Source organism: Otolemur garnettii, unplaced genomic scaffold (assembly GCF_000181295.1).
Source record: "Otolemur garnettii isolate 467f Iridium unplaced genomic scaffold, OtoGar3 scaffold00031, whole genome shotgun sequence".
Classification (NCBI taxonomy): Eukaryota; Metazoa; Chordata; class Mammalia; order Primates; family Galagidae; genus Otolemur; species Otolemur garnettii.
In genome coordinates this window covers 14,588,184-14,595,872 of record NW_003852426.1, presented here as the reverse complement: position 1 = coordinate 14,595,872, position 7,689 = coordinate 14,588,184, and positions in this window count along the sequence as shown.

The window sequence follows — 7,689 nt, the reverse complement described above, 5'->3', positions numbered from 1 at the left end:
GATTTTTATTTTTATTTTTTTTTGAAACAGAGCCTCAAGCTGTCTCCCTGGGTAGAGTGCTGTGACATCATTGCTCACAGGAACCTCCAACTTTTGGGCTCAAGCGAGTCTCCTGCCTCCGCCTCCCAAGTTGCTGGGACCACAGGCGCCCGCCACAACGACTGGCTATTTTTTTTCGGTTGCAGCCATCATTGTTGTTTGGTGGGCCTGGGCTGGATTCGAACCTGCCACCTTAGGTGTATGTGGCTGGTGCCTTAGCCACTTGAGCCACAGGCGCCGAGCCGAGAAGATTTTCTTTTCACCAGTTTAGCTGATAACAGCTTAACTGGGCAAGCCCTCTCTGTGTGGACACAGCCATCCTCAGAGTTGGTGGGAAGGCAACTGCACCTGTGAAGGGGACTGGCAATATACATGAGAATTTATTATTTATTAATTTACTAATCGTTAGCTTAAGTGTTCCATATCTAGGAATTTATTGGCTACACTGTCATAAGTGTATATGCATTATACAAATGTTTATGTACAAGTGTGTTCACTCCAGTTTCTTTTCTTTTTTCTTTTTCTTTCTTTCTTTCTTTCTTTTTTTTTTTTTCTGAGACAAAGTCTCTCTCTGTCATCCTGACTAGAGTACCAGGGCCTCAGCTGAGCTCACAGCAAAATGCCTGGGCTCAAGTAGTCTTTCTGCCTCAGGCTCCTGAGTAGCTGGGACTACAGGTGTGTGCTACCATGTCTGGCTAATTTTTCCATTTTTAGTAGAGAAATGGTCTGTCTTTGCTCAGGTTTGATTTGAACTTCTGACACCTCAAATAATCTTTCTTCCTTGGCCCCTCAGAGTGCTAGGATTATAGGCATGAGCCACCGCACACAGCCTACAATTTATTTATTTATTTTTTGAGACAGAGTCTCACTATGTCGCCCTCAGTAGAGTGCTGTGGCGTCACAGCTCACAGCAACCTCAAACTCTTGGGCTTAAGTGATTCTCTTGCCTCAGCCTCCCAAGTAGCTGAGACTACAGGCGCCTGTCACAACGCCCTGCTATTTTTTGGTTTTAGTTCTCATTATTGTTTGGCAGGCCTGGGTTGGATTTGAACCCGCCAGCTCCAGTGTATGTGGCTGGTGCCCTAGCCCCCGAGCTACAGACGCCAAGCCTACCATTTATTTTCAAACCTGAAAAACTGGAAGCAACATCTAGTCCATCAATAGGGCACTGATTAGACATGTTATGTTATGGGGTGTCCAAACACCAGAGTAGTGTGCAGTGGTTTAAAAGAGTGAGATGGAGTTTTGTGTGTTGATACTAAGTAGAAAGGCAAGTAGTGGGGCATTGCTTGTTCACTGCTACTCAACTAAGGGGATGCCCTCTGGTAGCGTCAGCACCCTATAGAGCTAGTTAGAAATTCAGTCTTGGCCACCTTAGAACTACTGGGTTAGGAGCCTTGGGGCTGGAGCTTTAACAGGTTCTCTAGGTGATTCTGATGCCCATTCACGTTTGAGAGGTATTGGTGAGGAGTATGTCACTGTGTGTGTAAAGTTGTATGTACAAAAAGTGGATATAAACCTATTGGCCCTTCTGCCTCAAAAATTTCAGGGATTCGCTAGAAATGGCTTTCCATGGGCAGAGTGAAGAGGGTGGAAAGGCCTACTTTTTATTTTATATGTTTCTGAACTGTTTAGACTTTTTATTGTGAGATTATATTACTTTGATTTTCTAAAAACATAAATAAAAATCTTACACAAATGGAGCAACAAAATGTGCTACATACATACAAGGAAACATTATTCAGGCCTAAAAAGGAAGAAAATTTTAACATATGCCATAATGTGAATAAACCTTAAGGCACTGTGCTAAGTGAAATCAGCAAGTCACAAAAGGATAAATATTATAAGATTCCACTTTAATGAAGTGCCTAGTACCTAATTGCAGCATCTTGGGATCTCACAGTCAAATTCTTGGAGACAGAAAGTAGAATGGTGGTTGCCAGGGGCTGGTAAGATGGGGAGTTAGTGTTGCAGGGGTGTTCAACTTGAGGCCTATAGGCCACTTACAGCTTCTTTGAGAACTGTTTTTCTTATCTATGGTGTTGGATATTGCAAAAAGCATGCGCTAATCTTTATTTTTCTCATAGTTTTTTGTTCGTGTTTGTTTACTTAATGTATGGCCCAAGACAATTCTTATCCTTCCAATGTGCAGGAGAGAAGAAAAAAGGTTGCACACTCCTGGATGGGTAGGATTTTAGCTTTGCACGTTGAAAAGAGTTCTGGAGATGGTTGGTGATGATGGTTCCACAACAATGTGAATATACTTAATGCCACTGAAACGTACACTTAAAAAGGGTTAAGATGGTAAATTTTATGTTCTGTGTATTTTACCACAATTTAAAAAAGAGTTTTTTTAAAAAGCTACCTGACTGAAAAGGTATGTAAAGTAGGGTTAGTGACTGAAGCCAGCAGATTCTGTGGAGAGCCTCCAGGTAGGTTGCAGACAATGAATTAATTTGAAGGTTGAGCTTGATGACAGCCCTTCCTGTTGCAGTGCCTGATTGCAGCATCTTGGCATCTGATAAGAGAGAGGCCGCTTCCTCACCCATAGGATGGGAATCAGACATGGAACTTGCTGCCTTGAGGGATGGCATAGGATGACAAAAAGGACAGGTAGGGGAGTGGTCTTGGTGAATTCCTGGCGGACAGAGGCATGCTGGGTTATGGGGAAGCTGGATCCTTGCTCCTTCTCTGTTGCCTCTGCTGAGAACCTTTTTTGGAAGGGGAGGGACTAGCTCTCCTAGAGAGTAAGACCTCTGCAGGGAGTGTGGTGAACCCCGTGGCTCTGGGGGAAGTGACTCCTGTGGGGAGAGGAGGGAGGGAGGGTGGGATGAGCAGAGATTTGTGAGGTAGGACATGGGTTTCTTGGGGACAAGTCTGTGCTCAGATATATGTCTGGAGCAAGGACTATACTTGAAAAAGGGATCAATCCAGGGATTTCTCACTGGATGTGAGAGAACCTGGCCAAGCTGGGCCTAGCACAGCCAACTGGCTGGGGACCAGAGGCAGGGGAGAGCATGTGGGCTTCTGCCAGCTGAGGGAGAGGGTTTCTGCACCAGGCTTTGAGGATTTCTCCAGGTGGCCCATTTTGGAATGGATGCATAGCTGCCTATACCACCCTAGACCCAGGAACCAAGCAGGGGGTTGTGGACAAGGGGCCTAGAGGTGAGGAGGCCCTGAAGCCAACCCAGTCAGGCTAAGGGGACTGCAGAATCCCACCCACCCTGGGGCCAGCCCAGGTCTATACCTAACCTGTCCCTGTTCAGTCCCAGCAAACTCCTTTAAGGAAGGTGGAGACTGGTACCTGACCTCAGAGAGCTCTCATAGTCAGGCTGGGAGACCAGCCACCCTGACTCAGGCAGAGTAAGTGTTGACAACAAGCCTGGTAGGGTCACCCCAAGGCAGAATCTGTCCTGACTTTGCAACAGTCTCATGGGCCTCAGTCTCCCCATATGTATAGTGGGGTTGATATGTTAGGGTGACCTCAGCCATTGCAATGCCCAATTCTCAGTGCTAGGTGGGAGGCAGTAACTCTGACCCTGCCAGCCTGGGGATAGGGTTGTCAGTGGAACAAGGAGGGCCCAGAAGTCTTTGTTTCCATGCATCCCCTCCAGCCTAGCCTCTGCCTGGCTGAAAAAAGTGCAGGTGCTGAAGTAGAAGCAGGGAGGAGTGGGGATAGAGGGCTGGGGAAGCCTGGCTTCTTTCTGGTTTTGAGAGGTGGTTAAAGGGGTGAGGAGGGGATCCTAGGTCTGTCCTGCTGCTTCCTGCTTCCTTCACTCCCAGGCATTCACTCTAAGGTGGGGCCTCCCCCTCCCAGTGATCCACTGGGATAGGAGGCCTTTCCCTCCTCTAATCCAGGGGGCTGGACCAAAGGGTAAGGGAGAGCTGATGGGGGTTGGGACCCACTTCCTGTCCTGGTTTGGACTCACGGAAGTAGGAATCTGCCAAGCCTGGCTTATTCAGGCCTCAGGTATAGATGCCCAGGCTTGTCTGCCCCCTTCCCATGCTCAAAAGGCCCTGCAGGCCCCCTCAGTTGAACACAGCTGGGCATGAGATAATGCTACAAAAAGCCTGTTCTCTCAGCTGGACCCTCACACACCAGGCCTAGGCAGGCCCTGCACATGCAAGCTGTGGGTCCTCCCTGCCCAGCTACCCATGGTGAGTTAGGCCAGACTGTGGGACGGACCACCCGGGGTGAGTGGGTGAACTGGGAGCAGGCAGCTCCTTCAGAAGGCCTCTGTCAGTGAGTGTGATTGTCCTTCCTCAGGAGGGAGGTGTGATGGGAAGTGGAGCTCCCGCCCCTACCTGGTCTGAAGATCCCCAAATGATGCTATAGATGGGGGATGAGTCACTTATTTTAGGTCCTAAAGCAGATCCAGTTCAGACCCTATTTGATGGGATTGACACAGCCCCTGACTTTAGCCTGAGGGAGACATGGCCCTGTCCTTGGGAAGCCTCAGTCTGAGAAGGGACACGGTTTTGATCTCATGGAACTCTAGTCTGAGGGGACACACAGCATTGTCTTCAGGATTCCCCAGTCTGAGGAGGGACAGGGCTCTGTCCTCAGGGAGCCCATTCTGAGGAGAGAGGAGGCTCTTTCCTCAGTGAGCCTCATTCTGGGGAGATACAGCTCTATGCTCAGGGATTGCAGTCTGATGGGAGACACAGGCCTGTCCCCTGGGCTCCCCAGCCTGAACGGAGACACAGTCTGTCCTCATGGAGCCCAGTGCGAGGGAGACGTGGCTCTGTCCTTGGGGAACTCCCATTTGAGGGGAAGTGCCTTGTGCTCTCTGCTTCCTCTTTCTCTGGCATGTTATTTCCCCCCCTCAATCTTCTGCTCCCCTGGAGGTTTCCTTCCCTAGGATAGAATTGGGTGGGGGACTTTGAGAGCTCCTGGCTTGCTCTGTGATCTCCCCCTTGCTGACTCCCACTGTGCTCACTGTCTCTGCATGGAGCTTTCAAAGTTGAATGTGAGGGTTCTTGGCGGGGAGACTGAGTCATAGTGACTCAGAGGGGGATTGGTTGTCCCACTTTCCCCACTAGAGTGGATGTGTGAGAGGCAACATGAGGGCCAGACGGTAGAAGCAAGGGGTTTCTGCTACCTCTGAGCCCTAGCCAACCTCTCTCACATGTGCTGGGTTGCGCATGCGTGTGGGAGAACACGTGCGGCCTTGCTGGGTTCCCTGCATCACGGCAGACATGTGAGGCTGGGGTGAATCACAGACCAGGAGGTCGATGTCTGGAAGCCAGATGCGGCCCAGCTGTTCAGGGCAGCGAGCTCAGCCACCCCCAGCCCAGATGCAGAGGCACTTATGTCTCCTCTACACGCTGTCTTCTGGGCTTCCAGAAACACTTGTAGGAAAGTCCCCCTGCACCTTACTGGGAGGAGTTCTCTCTCTTCATCAGACAGGGTGGGGGGGTGGGGGGAGAAGCAGGAGGGGTCCCTGAAAGGGCTAGAACAGGGCCTCCACACATCCACGTGTGTGCACAGATGCCCCTCAGACAGAGGGCTCCCAGAGGACAGAGGGCAGGAACTAAATCTCCCCCTCATTCCAGTGGCTGCCAGCTGCAGGGACTGTCTTCCCGTGTCTGATAGGAGCTCCAGAGCTGAGACTCCACTATCACTGTGTAATTCTCCTTTAGGCAAAAGTTGATAAAACTTGCTGTCAGACTGGGAGTTGTGGAAGGCAGACCTCCTTTCCCTCCCTTGAGAGAAAAGAACGTTTCCTCCATCAGACTGAGAGCTCATGAGGGCAGAAGCTATGTCTGCCCATCAGCTTGGGGCCTCCTGTCAGGCTGCTTCCTCTACAGTCCCCCAAGACAGGATCTGCTGCAGTTCTCTTCCTTGTCTTGTTCTGCCAGCTCCCTCCTTGAGGTGTAGCTGTGTCTGCTATGACCCAGCCTGTGGTCATCTCACTCTTAGTGGCTAGGAAGGCAGCAGATTCCCAGCAGATTTGACATGGCCAGTGACTCAGCCCCATCAGCCTTTCTTTCCCTGCTTTGGCAGCCTCACCATGGTGGGGAAACCCCTCTGCTTCCCGCCTTCTCTGACGTCTGAGTCCCTATCTCCTGTCCTCCAAGTCAGGCCCCCTCCCTGCCCACCCGCAGTCATATACACACTCTAGTCCTAATCTGCTCACAGAGATCATGAGGAAGTGTCATGGGAAGGGGTGTGTCACAGATGAGGCTTCACTGCATCTTCACAAGCCTGGGATGTAGGCAAGGAATGTGCTCTCCATTTAACAAGTGAACTGGCCCAGCAGAGCTGTGGGACCTGTGCAAGGCCTGTCTGTGCCCATGTACAGAGGAGGCAGGGACTCCCCAGTCTCATTCTCCCCTAGCCCCACTGCAGGGTCACAGTCTTCTTGGAGAAAAGATAGGAAGAACCCAATGTCCATGGAGGGATGAAGGTAGGATGTGGGCTTGTCAAGCATGCCGAGGGCTACCTGGCTGGACATGCCAGGGGCTTGCAGGAGAGCCCCAGGGCAGGGGATGAGCAGCTCTGTGTTTTTGGACTGAGAGAGTGGAGGCTGGGATGATGGCTTCAACTGGCCTAGCAGAGGATATTCTAGTCATTCCATCAGAGAGCACTTTGAGCTCAGTCCCGTGAGGGGGAGGAGTGTTTGTGGAGCACCTTCCATGTGTGAGCCACATGCTGCTGCTCCAGCTTCACTACATCCCTGCACCCATTTGACAGGTGAGGAAACACTGGCCCAGAGAGGGACTTCACTGGCCCCAGAGCACACAGTTTCCGGCCTGAGCCCATGTCAGTCAGACTTAAAATCATCAATTCTGTGTGGAGGGAGGCTGAGCTCTGGTCAGTCCCGGCCTGCTCCTACTGTGTTCATTTGGGGAGTCAGCTGGCCTGAGTTTGAATCCTGACCCTGGGCTGTGGGTCAGTTACTCAGTCTCTCTGTGCCTCTCTTTTCTCAAGTAATAATGTGTCTGATACAATTAGAAGGTTGGGGTTTTCTTTGTTGCTGTTTGTTTTTTAAGACAGTGTCTCACTCTGCTGCCCAGGCTAGAGTGCCATGGTTTCATCATAGCTCACAGCAACTCGAACTCTGGGGCTCAAGTGATCCTCCTGCCTCAGCCTCCTGAGTACCTGGGACTATAGGTGCCTGTCACAATGCCCAGCTAGTTTTTGTATTTTTAGTAGAGATAGGGCCTCACTCTTGCTTAGTCTGGTCTTGAACTCCTGAGCTCATGTGATCCATCTGCCTTGGTCTCACAGAGTGCTAGAATTATAGGCATGAGCCAGTAATGGAAGTTTGTTAAGAGGAGTAATCAATATTCATTTACTGGTGACCCCCAGTATTCATATGAAGACAGTGGCCCCTTCCTTTCTTCTCTGCTCAACCTATCCCCACCCCACCACCTCAGTTCGAGGAGAGAAGAGTCATTGAGAGTTGGGACTTGGCAAGATTGGGCTAAGGTCTCTCTAGAAATGGGAGACTGATCAAGAGGGATTCAGGGTCCTTAAGAGTTGGGGGGGGGGACTAGGAAGGCTTCTTTCCTGCTGATCCCAGCCCTCCTGAACTCCCAGTCCCCTCCCCACTCTGAAGTGTGGGCATGTGGGCTGCTGACACGTACCCAGCGATAAGGGCCACCCAGCAGGCAGGACGTGGGCTACGTGAGGGACCAATGGAG